This window comes from Tenrec ecaudatus, chromosome X (genome assembly GCF_050624435.1).
Source record: "Tenrec ecaudatus isolate mTenEca1 chromosome X, mTenEca1.hap1, whole genome shotgun sequence".
NCBI classification, from domain to species: domain Eukaryota; kingdom Metazoa; phylum Chordata; class Mammalia; order Afrosoricida; family Tenrecidae; genus Tenrec; species Tenrec ecaudatus.
This window is the reverse complement of record NC_134548.1, coordinates 103286879-103304235: the sequence shown is the minus strand read 5'-3', so window position 1 is coordinate 103304235 and position 17357 is coordinate 103286879. Positions and strand designations below refer to the sequence as shown.

Genomic DNA, 17357 nt, shown 5'->3' with positions numbered 1-17357 from the left:
TCTTGCTCTATCCGGGGTCTCCCTTCCCCCCCTTCTCTGCAGTCCCTCTCCCAGGGTGGAGGTCACATGTGGATCCCTGTAATCAGTTCCCCCTTTCCAACCCACTCACCCTATACTCTCCCAGCATCGCCCCTCACACCCTTGGTCCTGAAGGTATCATCCACCCTGGATTCCCTGTGCCTCCAGACCCCATATGCACCAGTGTACAACCTCTGCCCTATCTAGCCCTGCAAGGTAGAATTCGGATCATGGTAGTTGGGGGGAGGAAGCATCCAGGATCTGGGGGAAAGCTGTGCTCTTTGTCGGTACTACCTTGCACCCTGACTGACCCATCTCCTCTCCTAAACCCCTCTATGAGGGGATCTCCAGTGGCCAACACTTGGGCCTTGGGTCTCCACTCTGCACTTCCCCTTTCATTCAATGTGGTACACACACACACACACACACACACAGTCTTTTTTTTTTTTTTTGCATGGTGCCTTATACCTGGTCCCTTTGGCACCTCGTGATCGCACTGGCTGGTGTGCTTCTTCCATGTGGGCTTTTTTCGCTTCTGAGCTAGATGGCCGCTTGTTCACCTTCAAGCCTTTAAGACCCCAGACACTATCTCTTTTGATAGCCGGGCACCATCAGCTTTCTTCGCCACATTTGCTTATGCACCCAATTTGTCTTCAGCGATCCTATCATGGAGGTGTGCAGCCAATGATATGATGATTTTTTGTTTTTGATGCCTGATAACTGATCCCTTTGGATTCACTCGCTCACTCAGGCTGCTGTGTTCTTCCATGTGGGCTTTGTTGCTTCTAAGCTAGATGGCCGCTTGTTTATCTTCAAGCCTTTAAGACCCCAGTCACTATCTCTTTTGATAGCCGGGCACCATCAGCTTTCTTCACCACATTTACTTGTTCACCCACTTTGGCTTCAGCAGTTGTGTCGGGAGAGTGAGCATCATAGAGTACCAATTTAATAAACGAAAGTATTCATGCATTGAGGGAGTGCTTGAGTAGAGGCCCAAGGTCCTTCCGCCACCTTAATATTAAACCTATAAATGTAGACAATTAGATCTATTTCCCCATCCTCATATATATGTTTGCATGTACACGTCTTTGTCTAGACCTCCATAAATGCCCCTTGACTCCCAGCTCCTTCCTCCCTCTCCCTTGACTTTCCTCCTGCCCCACCACCATGCTCCGTCCCCACCTGGGCTACAGCTATACCTCTTCTCTACACAACCTTACCCTTGATCGTTCCCCATCAGGCCTGTCACTCCCCCCTCACTACCATTTTGGGTCCCATGTTGTTCCCTTGTCCCTGTGTTTATTAACACCACTTCCTTACCCTCCTCCCCCTCCCCCACCCAGATCTGTCTGTCCCCCCGGAACTGTCTGTCCTATTGTTTTTCCTCCAGATAGTTCATCCAGCCTGTCCTATTCAGACAGACTTGTGGAGACACTAACATGCATGAAAAACAAGACAGAGGAAAACAAAGCAACAATATACAACCAGACAATAAAACAACAAAAACAAACCACTGACAAAGAACAAAACAAAAACACTTCACAAAAGAAAGGCTTGTAGTTCGTTCAAGGATCGTTTGCTGGCCCTTAGGAGCATTTTACAGTCCAGTCTGTTGGGGCACCACGCCCTGGCCCCAAAGTCCACTTTCAGCATTCCCTGGGGACCTTGCCACTCCATTCCCTTGCTGTTCCACTGCACTCCCCCAGTGATTTGCCTCGGTGTGGAGGGATCAGGTCAGGTGCAATTCCCACACTGTGTCTCCGGTGCTGTCCCCTGTATCGCCCTTAGTCACTGAGGGGCATCATGTCTCATAGTAGGGCCAGCCATGTTGTTCTCTCTGTGGACTGGCTGCTCTACTCAGGAACATCATCCTCACGGCCTTGTGGGCCAGACTGTGTTCGACTGTCTCCTCCTGCCCCTTCATCTGCTCCCATGTGCTCTGATCAGATATGTCCATCTCCCGGAGCTGCAGAATCAATGTCATCCTTTGAAACAAATTCTTTTCGGAGAAGGGGCAGGAATCCACTTAATTTTTGGTGCTTGGCCCTACTCCATGCCGGGATATTGCATTCACACCTTGCGGCACTGGGTTGAAGTCTGGTCCCACTTTCCCTGTGGAGATATAAACAATACCCTCCCCTTGGGTGGATTAGTGCCCCATGCCCCAACTTCCCTTTTCTTCCTTATATTCATCCTTTTATTTTCCTTTCCCCACCTCCTACACTGTTGTGTACCATGTGCATCCTTGGTTTTGATCTGGTCTCTGCCATACTACACAGTCTTCACCCCAGAAATGTTTGTATACAGTAGCCTTTTCCCCTATGCCACTTTTGCATTAAAAATTTTTTTTAATTAAAAATTTTTTTTAATACTTACCTCAGCGGGCTCATGTTGTACTTGTCCTTTTGTGCCTGACTTACTTCGCTTAGCATGATTTCCTCCAGTTCTTCCCATGCCGCTATATGCCTCATACGGTCATCTCTGCTTTTTAGTGATGCATAGTACTCCATTGTATATATAGACCACAGTTTTTTAATCCAATCATCAGTTGATGGAAATTTGGGTTGCTTCCAACTCCTTGCAATTGTGAACTGTGCCACAATGAACATTGGAGCACAGATGTCTGGTCTTGGTTTGTTCCTTGCCTCTTTTGGGTATATGCCCAGTAGGGGATTTTCTGGGTCATATGGTAACTCTATTTCCATCTGTTTTAACTATCGCCAGATTGATTTCCATAGTGGCTGTACATACTTACAGGCCCACCAGCAGTGGATGAGAGTTCCTGTCTCCCCACAGCCCCTCAAACACTTGTTGCTTTCTGATTTTTTGAATTGGGCTACCTTTGAGGGTGTCAGGTGGTACCTCATTGTTGTGTTAATTTGCATTTCTCTTATGGCTAAAGATCGGGAACATTTTCTCATATGTTTGTTGGCCATTCGGATTCGGATTTCTGGCCCTGTAAAATTTCTGTTCAAGTCCTTTGCCCACCTTTCAAGTGGGCTATTGGTTTTTTTCTTTTTGGAAGCTATCAGAGTATTGTAGATCTTAGTAATAAGACCTTTGTCTGATGTGTCATTGCTAAAGATGTTTTCCCAGTTTGTGGAATCTCTTATTACTCTCTTGGTGAATTCTTTAGATGTACACATGTGTTTTATCTTCAGTATATCCAATTTGTCGATTTGTGCCTCCTCTGTGTTTGTGTTTTTCCCTATTTCTGTTAGCCTGTGTATTCCCTGCGCCAAAGTTCTCAAGTTGGTCCAATTCTGTCATTGATGGCCCTAATAGTTTGGGGTTTAACTTCAAGGTCTGTGATCCACCTTGAGTTTATTCTTGTGCATGGAGTGAGATAAGGGTCTTGCTTCATTTTTCTGCATGTGGATATCCATTATTTCCAGCACCACTTGTTAAAGAGGGCATTGGCTTCCCATTTGATATATTTGGGGCCCTTATCAAAGATCAGCTGTGTGTATGCTGATGCTTTTATTTCTGGGTTTTCAGTTCTCTTCCATTGGTCTGAGTATCTGTCATTGTACCAATACCATGCAGTTTTGAGAACTGTGGCTGCATAGTATGTGCCAAAGTCAGGTAAAGCAAGCCCTCCCACGGTGTCCTTCTTCTTGAGGAGTTCTCTGCTAATTCTGGGTTTCTTCCCTCTCCATATGAAGTTGGTAATCAGTTTTTCCATTTCTTTGAAGAAAGATGATGGTAATTGTATCGGGATGGCATTAAACTTATATAGTGCTTTTTGCAGAACTGACATCTTAACTATATTAAGTCTCCCAATCCAAGAGCATGGAATATTCTTCCATTTGTTGAGGTCGCTCTTGGTTTCTTGTAATAGTGTTCTATAGTTTTCCCTATATAGATCTTTTGTTTTTTTAGTCAGGTGTATCCCTAGATATTTCAATTTGTGTTTGGCTATTGTGAAGGGTACCACCTTTTTGATCTGTTCTTTAGTGGTCTTATCTGATGTGTATAACAGTCCGATGGACTTCTGTTTGTTGATCTTGTATCCTGCCACTCTGCCAAACTCCTCTATTGCTTCCAGTACTGCCCTTGTGGACCTTTTGGGATTTTCCATATATAGAATCATATCATCTGCAAATAATGATAGTTTCACCTCTTCCTTCCCCAGACATATACCTTTGATGTCACTTCTTTGCCTTATGCTGTTAGCTAAAACCTCCAGCATGATATTAAATAGGAGTGGGGACAAGGGGCATCCTTGTCTGGTTCCCTTTTTCAGTGGGATTGTGCTAGTCATTTCTCCATTGACTATGACTTTGGCTGTTGGTTTTTCATATATAGCTTGTATTGTCTTGAGGAACTTTCCTTCCATTCCTATCTTCGCTAGTGTCTTAAACAGGAATTGGTGTTGGATGTTGTCGAATGCTTTTTCTGCATCTATTGATATGATCATGTGATTCTTATATTTTTTCATGTCACTGTGACGAATAATACTAATGGTCTTTCGTATGTTGAACCATCCCTGCATCCCTGGTATGAATCCCACTTGGTCATGGTGAATTATTTGTTTTATATACTTTTGTATTCTGTTAGCTAGTATTTTGTTAAGGATTTTTGCATCGATGTTCATTAGGGATATTGGTCTGTAGTTCTCGATTCTTGTGGGATCCTTGCCCGGTTTGGGTATCAGAGTTATTCACCACATATTCTTATGCACCCATTTGTCTTCAGCGATCGTATCAGGGAGGTGAGCACACAATGATATGATTTTTTGTTCTTTGATGCCTGGTAACTGGTCCCTTCAGTACCTCGTGATGACACAGGCCGTTGTACTTCTTCCACGTGGGCTTTGTTGCTTCTGAGCTAGATGACCACTTGTTTACCTTCAAGCCTTTAAGATCCCAGACACTATACCTTTTCAAAGCCGGGCACCATCAGCTTGCTTCACCACATTTGCTTATTCACCCGTTTTGTCTTCAGCGATTGTCGATAAATTCTTTTAAGCAGTCTAATATGAGAACTGAGTTGTGCTTTGTTGCTGGATGGCTCTCACTTTTCCCAATATGTTAAAAAAAAACAAACAGTTTATTGGCACATATTTCACACATCATGGGAGAAAGTTGAGGCTTTCTACTCCCATAAAGAGTTACCAAGTCCATCTGTAGTCAACTGGACAACAGAAAAGTGGGTAAAGGGAGATGTCAGATAGTGTAAGATATGACAAAATAATAATTTTTAAGTTTTGAAGGGTTCATGAAGAAAGGGGGAACGGAGAGGGGGGGGAACTGAGGAGCTGATGCTAGGGGTTTAAGTTTAGAGCAATTGTTTTGAGAATGATGAGGGTAACATGTACCAGTGTGCTTTATACAATTGATGTATGTATGGATTGTGATAAGAGTTGTATGAGCCCCCAATAAAATGATTAAAAAATAAAAGAGTTACATTCTCAGAAACTTACAGAGACAATTCTACCCTGTCCTAAACGGTTGCTATCAGTTGGCATGGACTCTTTGGCAGAGAGTTTGATTTCGGTTTTCACATATACAATTCATTCCATTGCTCAATCATATTAATAAGAGTTCTACAATCATCCCCACAATCAATTTTAGAACTTTTACTTCTTTCTTATATGCATTGTCTTCAGCTTCTCACCTCACCCAAAACTCTCCCACCATAGCCCTCAAGAAACCATATATGCCATCACTGTCTTTGTAGCTCTACCCAGCCTTGATTTTCTACACAGAAAAGCAAACCAGAAAACCCACTGCACTCTGCATGATAGCAAGACTATCCATTTCTCTAGGGTTTTAAGCCCAGTTCATTAGAGAAACAATTCCAGAGACATTCATATATGTACAAAAAAGAGCTTTATATAAAGAGGTAATCGCCCATCAATAAAACATCCCAGCCCAGCCCAACTCAAGTCCATAGATCTGATACTAGTTCATAAGTTCAATACTAATCCAAAATCCACCTTCAGGCTCACAGATCCACAGGCAGTGGAAATCACAGAGCGGTGGGGGCAGAGTTGTGTGGACTCCAAGGCGGTGGCCACATCCTGGGGCTCTTGCAGGTCTCAATGTGGCTCGTCAACAGGAAGGTGAAGGCAGGGGGGCGGTGGTGGCCCCCAGAGAGGCATTTATTTCAGTCACACCTCCACAAGAGCCCATCAACTGGACCTGACTGACAGGCTAAACTCGACCAATGTCTTCGTACAGGTGCCCTGTTAGCACACTCAAAAAAATCCCCATACCCCTATCACACCTGGTTGTGGTCAGAAGGGATTCACTGGTAACTTAATACATGTGTGGAACCTGAGAACAGATTTTGGGCTCCCACTGTCACCCATAGCCTTCTGAAAACCAGATAATCGGGTTTGGATGTTATCATTCACAATCCTTTGATTACATAGGCTGGTGTACAGGCCCAGTTACACCTCACTTAGATGGCTGCTCATTCAAAGGCAAGACTTTAAGACTCCAGATGCTATTCTTTCTAATAGCCAGGCACCATCTAATTTCTTACCCACATTTTGCTATAGCACTCATATCTTCAGTGATTTCTTCATTGGAAATTTTGCTCTATCACCAACTCCTTTTGTTTGTGTCAATAGTCTCCAGTCACTTAAGAGTTTAATCTGTCCACGTAAACAATTTATGTATTGAAGTTTGTAGCCAGCCCACAATTGTATTATGCCTCTTTCTCAACAGGGTTTTAAATTCTACATCACTGGTTAAATCAGTGACACTAGCAAGTTTTACTATTATACCCTAGGAGGAAGTTTGATAATTTTCTCTGATATGAAATGATAATGATGTCTATAATGTGAAGCAGAGACATACATAAATCATAGGTAGATGAATGGATTTGGAGCTTGCATTTAATTCTAGCCCCAACCTGAGAACAATTCGTTCATATGAAATGATAGTGCTTGATGGTCACTATGTTTTGATAGTTGATTTCTTACTGTAAAGATATTTAGATAATAAATAAACCCAAAGCTCCTTGCCATCAAGTTGATTCTGACTCACAGTGTTACTATAGGCCAGAGTAGAACTGCCCTTGTGAGTTACTGTGACTAACTTTTTGCAGATGTAGCACGGCTCATCTCTCCTGCAAAGAAACTGACCTCCAGATCATCAGCCCAACATGTAACCCAGCACACCACCCAGGCTCTTCCGAAAATAAATAGTAACACATTAATAAGCAGAATAGTCCTTGGTAATACAAAGAATTAAAATTTCAATTTTTGCCCATGTGTTTGAAATGAACTTATTTGTCACTAAAGACCCCAAGTGCATTTTTACTTTTCTGCCTCTTTTTTTCTGGCATCAAGATTAATATTTAGGTCAGAGGGAGTAAGGAATCTAGAGAGATTTTCACATTTTAAACATTTTGTTCTTTAAAGAAGCACACTGGATATCCTTACACAGTTCATTTCAACAAATGAAATCAACAATATCCCATTAAAACCCTCCATAAAAGTGGTTCTCTTTCTCTTTTGAAAAAAAATAATTTTATTGGGGGCTTGTACAATAATTATCACAATACTTACATACATCCATTGTGTCAAACACATATGTACATTTGTTGCCATCATCATTCTCAAAACATTTGCCTTCTGCTTGTGCCCTTAATATTGGCTGCTCATTTTCTCCCTCTACCCCCCTACCTCATGAACCCTTCATAATTCATAAATTATTATTATTTTGTCATATTTTACACTGTCTGATGTCTCCCCCCCACCCTCTTCTCTGCTGTCCATCCTCCAGGGAAGAGGCTATACGTAGATTCTTGTAAATGGTTCCCCCTTTCTACCTCACATTCCCTCCACTTCAGGCATCACCACTCGCACCACTGGTCCTGAAGGAGTCATCTGTCCAGTATTACCTGTGTTTCCACTTGCTATTTGTACCAATGTACATCTTCTGGTCTAGGCAGATTTGTAAGGTAGAATTGGGATTATAAGAGTTGGCGGGGGGGGGGGGGAAGCATTTAAGAACTAGAGGAAAGCTATATGTTTCATCATTGCTACCCTGCACTGTGATTGGCTCATCTCCTCCCCACAACCCTTCAGTAAGGGGGTGTCCAATTGCCTACTGATGGGCTTTGAGTCTCCACTCTGCACTCACCCACATTTACAATGATAGGATTATTTGTTCTTTGATGCTTGATACCTGATCCCTTCTACACCTCGTGTTCAGACAGGCTGGTGTGCTTCTTCCATATGGGTTTGATGCTTCTGAACTAGATAGCTACTTGTTTATCCTCCAGCTTTTAAGACCCCAGATGCTATATCTTTTGATAACTGGACACCATTAGCTTTCTTCGCCACATTTGCTCATGCACACGCATGTCTTCAATGGTCTCATCAGGAAGGGGGAACCCTCTGATATGATTTTAAGTTCTTTGATGTCTGATAACTTGTCCCTTCTTCACCTCCTGGTCAAGCAGGCTGGTGTGCTTCTTCCATGTGGGCTTTGATGTTTCTCAGCTAGATGGCTGCTTGTTTATCTTTAAGCCTTTAAGACCCCAGACACTATATCTTTTGATAGCTGTGCACCATCAGCTAACTTCAGCTATCTTTACCACATTTGCTTATGCACACATTTTTCTTCAGCACTCATGTCGGGAAAGTGTGCATCCTGGAATGCCAATTTAATAGAACAACGTGTTCTTGCATTGAGTAAGTGCTTGAGTGGAGACCCAATGTCCATCTGTTTCCTTAATACGAAACCTATAAATACATGCACATGGATCTGTTTCCCCACACTCTTATAAAAATAAATTTACATATGTACATTCTAGTCTTTAGACCACTATAAATACCCTTTGTCACCTAGTTCTTTCCTCTATTTCCTTTTACTTTCTTCTTGTCCCACTATCATGCTCAACCTTCATTTTGGACTTCGGTAATTTCTCTCGGTTACCTTGCCCTTGCTGAATCCCTACCAGGCCTCTCACACCCGCCTTGCCACTGATTTTGGATCAGTTGTTGCTCCCCTGTCCCTGGGTTGGTCAGCCCCACCTCCTTACCCTTGCCTTCCCCCCTCCCATGTCCTCCCGGAACCATTGGTCCCACTGTTTTCTCCTCCAGACTATTCATCCAGTCTGTCTTATCTAGATAGATCTGTAGAGATAATAATATGCACCAAAAATCAAGTCATAGGCAGATAGGAGATGAGTTAGAACACAATGATGACAACAAAAAAGGAAACCAATAGGAGAATAAATTAATTAAATAAATTAATTACCTATAGGAGAATAAATTAATTAAAAGAAAAAATTTAAAAAAGAAAGAAAAACCTGTAAATAGATCAAGGTCTAAATTTTTGATCTCTAGACATGTCCTTTAGTCAGGTCCAATGGCGTACCATGCTCTGGCCCCAGAGTCTGGCCTTTGTACTCCCTCGGGGGCTCCCTGCTCTGCTCCCATGGTTGCTCTGCCGCTAGCTTTTAGTGGTTTGCCTCAGTGTCACAGGGTCAGTCTGGGGCAGTCCCGACACCAAGTCTCCAGTGTTGTTCCTCTGAGGGCCCTGGGCCATCAAGGGATGGTGTGTCTCGTAGGGGGATCAGCCATACTGTCCACTCTGTCCATTGGAGGGTCAGGATGTGCTCCAGTCTCTCTTCCTTCCCCTTTGTTTGCTTCCATTTGCTCTGATCAGACATGCCCCTCTTCCATAGCTGCAGCTTCAGTGCCGTCCTCTCAAGTAAATTCTTCTGGCTGGGGGAGCAATTGTCCGCATACCTGGTATGGGGCCCGAACTATCAGGCTTCTCCATTGGCTCCCCACTCCTTGCTGGCACTGTGTTCATCTGGCACTGGCTTAAATCTGGTCCCTCGCACAAACAATACCCTCCCCTTGGTTCAGTCAGTGCCCTATTCCCCATCTCACCTCTTTTTTTTTCTTTCCCCTTTCCTCCCTCCATCCCCTTTTTAGTTGGCTACCATATGTATCCCTGAGTTCTCTTTCTTTTAAAAAAATTATTTTCATAAATTCACCAGTTTCCAGGGTTAGCTAATTTGTTACATATATTCCTGTTCAAGAAATAATTAGGTAGCCTGATGAATAAAAACCAATATCATATTAACAATGAAATATTAAAATAATATTTTTAAAGTATACCTATATAAGCCACTCATGATATAATATGTTTAATAGGTTCATGAGAATAAATAGCTCCCTTGTCAAATAAGATTGAGAAAAGCTGAATTAAATGTTTTTTATTATTTTTTGTAATGAAGAATTCCTCAGAACGGTTAATATGTTAATATGGACTTGGATTCTTTAAGAGGAATATACAATATACAATATTTGATCATAGACACATTTTTTTCTAGAATATCCCCTGCAACCATGGTCATGATTATACTTTGACAAATACTGACAGTGTTCAGCCAGACATGAGTCATTACGGTCTAAAATTATGCAGCATTTACTGTTGTGTAACTCACAGATAGGTGTCATGCCAGTACAGTGGTAACTTATTTTACATCAAAATCAATTGTAGATCTTGGTCAAAATGTAGATTTCTGGGTAATGCTGTGATTCAGCGGATTTGATATTTATGATAAGCATTTTTACCAGTAATAAATGTAGTTTCTGATATAGATGTCTGTAGATTACACGTTGAGAAATGCTATATTAGAAAGATTAATGCATTTAATTATAAAATTTTGAAAGTATAAATTTTATAACACTGATATTACATCCTGAATCTGGATAATATATAATTTATCATGTTCCTATAAAGGATATGCTGAAGTCTAACCTCTCGTACTTGTGAATGTGACATTGGTTGGAAACAGGATCAATTAAATAAATGAGTTCATACCAGATACTGTGGTTCCTAATTCCACCTGAGCTATATCTCAAAAGAGTAGGGACAGGGGTAAGAAAGGATTCATGGGATCCTGCATCTGCAAGTCAAGCAATGCCCAAAGCTAGCAAAAACTAGCAGAGAGGCATGGAACAGATATGGAATAGTCATAAGGAATCATGATGGTTTGACTCCCTATTTGGACTTTCTATCCTCCAGAATTGTGAGGAAAATATATTTCTATTCTTATAAGGAACCAGTTTGTGGTATTTTGCTATATTAGGCGTAAAAAAATTAATGCAATAGGTTCTTGTGAAAGGTTAATGACAAAAGTATATTAAATTTGAATAATGACTTTATTCACTTGACCCACATATTGTTGATGTTTTGGTGTCATTGAGTCTTCTCTGTCTCATATTGATCCTATATATAGAAAGAACTACAGCTTGGTCCCACACCATTTTCATAATTGTTATATTTCAACCCATTGTTGTCATTATGCCAGTTCATCCCATTAAGGAGCTTGATATTGTTGTTGACCCTCTCCTTTACCAAGCAAGATGTGATGTTCCCTTCAAGGGACTGGTTTTTCTTAATAACACGCCTGAACTCTTACCACCCTTGCTTCTAGGGTATATTCTGGTTGTACTTTCTCCAAGACAGATCTATGTTTTTCTGGTAGGTCTTTAGTATGAATTACAATATTCTTTGGATTCAATGAATATTGATTACAAAATTTTATAGACTTAATATTCTTTGCCGGAACCATAATTCAAGTGCACTAGTTGTCCTCCTGTCTTCCTTATTTATTGTCCAGTTTTCAAACACATATTAGGTGACTGAAAATACCATGCCTTGGGCCAGGTGTAACTTTGTCTTCAAATGACATTTGCGCGATAGATTTACCCAATGCACTGCATCTTTGGTTCCTTGACTGCTGATTCCACCATTTGTCTGTCAATCTGTCATACTATTGTGGATTGTGTGTTGTTGTGATGCTGGAAGCAATGTCACTGGTATTTCAAATGCCAGGATGGTCACTCAGTGGAGCTTCCAGACTAAGAATAGACAATGAAGAACTCGGCTCACCACTTCTGAGGAAGAAGTCACTGAAAACCTTATGCAGATATTCGAAGCATTGTCAAATACTGAACCACATCAAATACTGAAAGCCTGAGAGCATTTTCAGAGACACTACCTGGAGGATGGGCCCCTCAGGTCTGGGGGCACTCGAAATGTGACTGAAGAAGAGATGATTTCTTGGAGGGGAGATGGCCATTGTGACATGAGTCAAGTAAAGCCAGTGGGAGTGGAGCCTCGGGATGTTCATTTACTGCAGGCATGGCTCACGTTAAAGAAAAACATCTGCAAATATCTTCCAATTATAAGAACTTGGAATGTGCGAAGTATGAATCGAGGGGAATTGGAAATGGCCAAAATGTAATGGAATATATGAAAGTCAATATCCTAGGCATTAGTGAGCTGAAATGGATTGGTGTTGGCCATTTTTAATCAGAAAATCCTATGATTTCCTATGCTGGAAATAGCACATTCAAGAGGAATGGGTGGCATTCATGATCAGAAAAGATTTTGCTAAATCTCTCATGAAATACAATGCTATCTGTGATAGGATTATATCTATCTGCAATCAAAGAAATCAAATCAATACTATTATTCAAATTTATGCACCAACCACAAAAGCTTGTGATGAATAAATGTAAGAATTCTACCAATGACTTTAGTTAGAAATTGATTAAACATGCAATCAAGATCCATTGATAGTTATTAGTGATTGGAATCAAAAGTTGGGGGAAAAGAGGAAGTAACAGTAATTAGAAAATATGGACTTGGTGGTAGAAATGAAGCTGGAGAAAGTAACATGGAATGCCAAAAGAACCAACTGGTGGGATAAAGTGAGGCCAGACTGCTATATACTCGCCTCCCTGAAAAGATCATTGTAGATAAGAATCCCACACAAAATGTCATGAAGAAAGCAGAAGGTGTCCAATTGGAATAGTGTCTGGGGTCTTAAAAGTTTGCATTCAAACAAGCAGCTATCTACAAGTGGCATCATCTAAGTCAGTGGTTCTCAACCTTCCTAATGCCGTGACCCTTTAAGACAGTTCCTCATGTTGTGGTGACCCCCCCCCCCCAACCATAAAATTAATTTGGTTGCTACTTCATCACTGCAATTTTGTTACTGTTAAAATTGGGTGACCCCTGTGAAAGAGTCATTCGACCTCCAAAAGGGTCACAACCACAGGTTGAGAACCGCTGGTAAGTCGACATGGAAGAAGTACACCAACCTGTGCTATCCAAAGATGAAAGTAACAAAATCTAAATGTGATCAAGGGAAACATAGCAGAGCTTAAATTATGAACAACCAATTTGTAGAAGGCTAAGGACAGACAGTGTGCAAAGTATCTAGTTGGATCAGGTCTCTGGCCACAGTCCAGGGCCTCAAACAGCTTGACTCTCAGACAGAGATTATTGGAAACTTGATTATGGTGGATTGAACGATATGATCTTTGGTCAGATAACCTCCCTCTTGACCCAACCTGATTTTGCTCTAGGCTTAAATATTTCTCCCTGGTTCCATGATGGAAATTTCTTCTTTGGCTTTTTAATATTGCTGGTGGTCTTTGGTCTTTTCTTTCTTCCTTTTTATTTTTATCTTCATATTATTATTTGTTTCTGTTTCATTTTGGGTTTTTCTATTATTTCTGTTAGGTTTCCCAGTTCATGAAGCACAGACGGAGTGGATGCATAAAGACAACAACTGATGCAGTGATTTATTGGGGAGGGGGTTGGAGAGGGAGGGGGATTGGGGAGCAAATAATGAATGCAAGGAGCCTGGAGGGAGCACTGGAACTGATTGTGATGACATATACAACTCTTTTTAAAAGTGCATGTTATGTGAATTTGATATCAGTGAAATTATTAAAAAAGAAGTAAGGCCAGAGTGCTCCTTAAAGGCAAGGATGACAAAACTTTGTCATACATACTTTTACATACTTTGTCTTATATACTTCCTTGCATGTTTTCTGGAGAGACAAGCCCATGGAGAAGGACATCATGTTTGGTAAGGTGGAAGGGCAGAGAGGAATAGGAAGGTTCTCACCAAGATGGGTTGGCACAGAGGCTTCATCAATGGGCTCAGGCACAGGAACAATTGTGAGGATGGCGTGGAACCGTGCAGTGTTTCGTTCTGTTGTGCACAGTGTCCCTATGGGTCAGAACCAACTCGCGATAGCACTTAAAAACAACAACTTCCACGAGCTTTGGTTTTGATCCAAAAACAATTAAATTTTTGACAACTTCAAACTTTTCCATTTATCCTGCTGTGGTCTCTTGGTCCAGTTGTGAGGATTTTTGTTTTCTTTACGTTCAGTTGTAATCCATACTGAAGGCTGTAATTTTTTATCTTCCTAAGTAAATATTTCATTTTCTTAGCTCTCAGAAAGCAGATTTGTATTATCTGCCTATTGAAGGCTGTTATTGAGCCTTCATCTACTCCTGATCACACATTCTTCCTCATATAGTCCAGTGTAACTGGCTGACGTGCTTAGCATGTACATTGAGGAAGTACAGTGAAAGGACAGAATCCTGACCCAAACTTTTCCTGATTGAAAACTATGCAGTATCCACTTTCTCATTTGAATGCTTGCCGTTTGGAATCTATGTAGATGTTTCACATGATTATGATTACGCTTTCTAGAATTCTTATTTTTCACAAGCTACCCATAGTTTGTTATGGTCCATTCAGTCAGTGCCTTTGTACAGTCAATGAAACACAAGTAAACATCTTCCTGTTATTCTCTGCTTTCAGTCACGATACAACTGACATCAGCAGTGATACCCCTCCTTCCACATTCTCTTATGAATTCAGCTTATGTTTGTCGGCTTCCTATAGATGTAATGCAGAAAATGTTGTAGAATTATATTTAACAAAATACATTAATGCAATTATTCAATTTTATTTACCTTCTGGTTGGTCACATTTCTTTGGAATGAGCACAAATATAGATCTCTTCCACTTATTTGACTAGGTAGCTGTTTTCCAAATGTCTTGTGAGTGTTTAAAGAGCGACATCAACTTGTTGAAACATTTCGATTGGGATCCAAACAATTCCTGGAACTCTCTGTTTCACCAGTGACTTCATTGCAGCTTTGACTTTTCCCTTAAATAGCATTGCTTCCTGATCATGAAACGGATGAATGTGGACAAATTCTTTTGTGTGTGTGTGTGAAAAAGTCTTTATTTTAAGAAAAAAATTTGGTTAACAAGTTTCACTTAGCAAAATACACCCAAAAGGAAACCAAAGTACAAAGCAAGGTTTAAGTCAAGGTCTCACCAATGCCTACAGTATTAGTATTGTGTCTCAATTTTCAAAATTAACTTTTTAAAAGCTTAAAACTTAACCTAAAAGATATTAAATGAGAGCAAACTAGAATGAACAAACAAATTAGGGATCTAGCACCTTTTGAGTTTTCAAAAAAAGCATGTCTCCCCAGTGTGTTTACTGCGATGTGGTGTAAAAGAGCCACATATTTAACTACTTTAACTCTGGCGTCACTCTTTAGTATACTACAAAAATGTTGAGAAAAGCCAAAATGTTTATCATTTACTCATTATCTTTATCACATGCTTCTAGAAGAAATTTGCATGAGAAAACACTGAAGAGGTCATTTTTTTAAATCCAGATTTCACAAAACTCATGGTGCAAAATGGGTTCCACAGCTTCTATGTAATAACTGCTCTCCACTGCTTGTTGGCTGCCTGTGATAATTTGATTGAAATAACTCAAGATATTTCTATAAAACTAGTCATACCCACCCATGCTATTTTGCTCACCACTATAGCCAGCCCCGTAACAGCCACTCACAGACTGACTCTCACGGCCAGTGTAAGGACTGGGTTGACACCCCCATGCCCTGTATCATTTGGCTATTATATGGCCCGTTGCTGGCCCCTGTGGTTGAATTCAAGAACAGCTCTATGTATCTGTGCTGCATATGGGCTCTGTCTTTCGACGTTGCGGCCACGGCTTCTTCATGAGTGCCAAACTCGACACCTGCTTCACCGGTCACTCTTCCATCAGGGCCAATCTCAATATGTACTCTCACAGGATTAAGTGGAGAGAAGAAATTATACATGTCATTCTCCGTTGCTTTGTATGGTAGCCCCCTTATATGGACACAGTGTCCGGTTGTGCTCTGGACAGCAAACTCACTGTCTCCGTATCTGTGGTCATACAGTCCTGACAGACAATAACTGAGATCTCTTCCACATAGATCTGTGGTGAAGCCATAGCTATTGCTGAGGCCACTATACTCCTCATAACCCCCATAGCCTGTGCTACAGGCCCAGACCTCATCCTGTCAAAGCCTGCTCGTTTCACAATGCCAATATATCTCCGAGCGGTGCCAGGCCGGTCATAGGGCCCCGGCCGCTGCACAGACATGAACTTTAGAGGGGGATCAGAATATGATCTCACTTCTTCCTGACTGCTCTTAAACACTTCACTACACCTGTGCCCAATTCTTTCCTTATGCTTCCCGAGCGCCTTCTCCGCGAATTCCTGTGAAGCAACTGCACAAAGGCTTCTCCTGTAAGTTACCCTCGGGGTCCACTGGCAAAGTGATACCATTGGGCATAATTTCCAACCCCGAGAAGAACTGAACAATTTCTTCCTTTGTGCATCCAAATGGAAGTCCTCAGAGGCGCACGAAGCCATCGTTGGCTGTATCGGCACTGTTTGGACCACTGTGCTTCAACACCCAGTCCATTTCGGTTCGGTGGGACTTGAATACCTCAATATAGCGGTGCCCCATGCTTTCTCTGTCTTTCTTCAAGGCCATTTTTACATCATCTTCTGATTCAAGTTCAACAAAAGCCTCACCACTCTGTCTCCCTTCTCTGGTGTAGATGAACGCCTGATGCGCCATCATGAATTTTGCATTCAGAGAGGAAATTCTGCACATCCTCAATCGAGCAAGACCACGGCAAGCCACGGAGCTTGACCACAAAACCTTCACCTCCCTCAGGACCCAGCATCATGGAGATTCAACAGGTCAGGTGTCAAACCAGCTTCGTGTGGCTTTTCGTAGCTTTTAAAGATAATGGTAGATGCTCAGTCTCAAGATGTTCTGGAAGTTATGAATTAGCCCTTCCACAGCGCGCCCCGCCGCCAGCCCCAGCGAGTTTCCGCACACTGCCTGCGTCTCAGCGGACTGGAGCCCTTCCCGCCCAGGCACCGAGCCCGCCCACTGATTGCTAAATCGCCCGACAAATTCTTTTTTTATACAGTGATTGTGTATACCTTCCATCTTATTTTATGCTTTCTGCATTGCTCGATGTTTTGCCTAGAGGATCTCTCAGTATTGCAACCCGAGGTTTACATTTTTCAGTTTGAGGAATGCAAAGTATGTTCTTCCCTTTTAGTTTTCTTACTCCATGCCTTTGGAGATGCCATTAAAACACTTTCTCGCCTCAAACTACCTTTTGAAAATTTCTTTAAAAAATAATTTTATTGGGGGCTCATACACTTT

General features: G+C 41.6%; 1 pseudogene; it reads right to left on the bottom strand.

Annotated features, from left to right (window-relative positions):
* Positions 1–15628: 15628 nt before the first annotated feature.
* Positions 15629–16956, bottom strand: LOC142433995 (heterogeneous nuclear ribonucleoprotein F-like; annotated as a pseudogene).
* Positions 16957–17357: the final 401 nt, after the last annotated feature.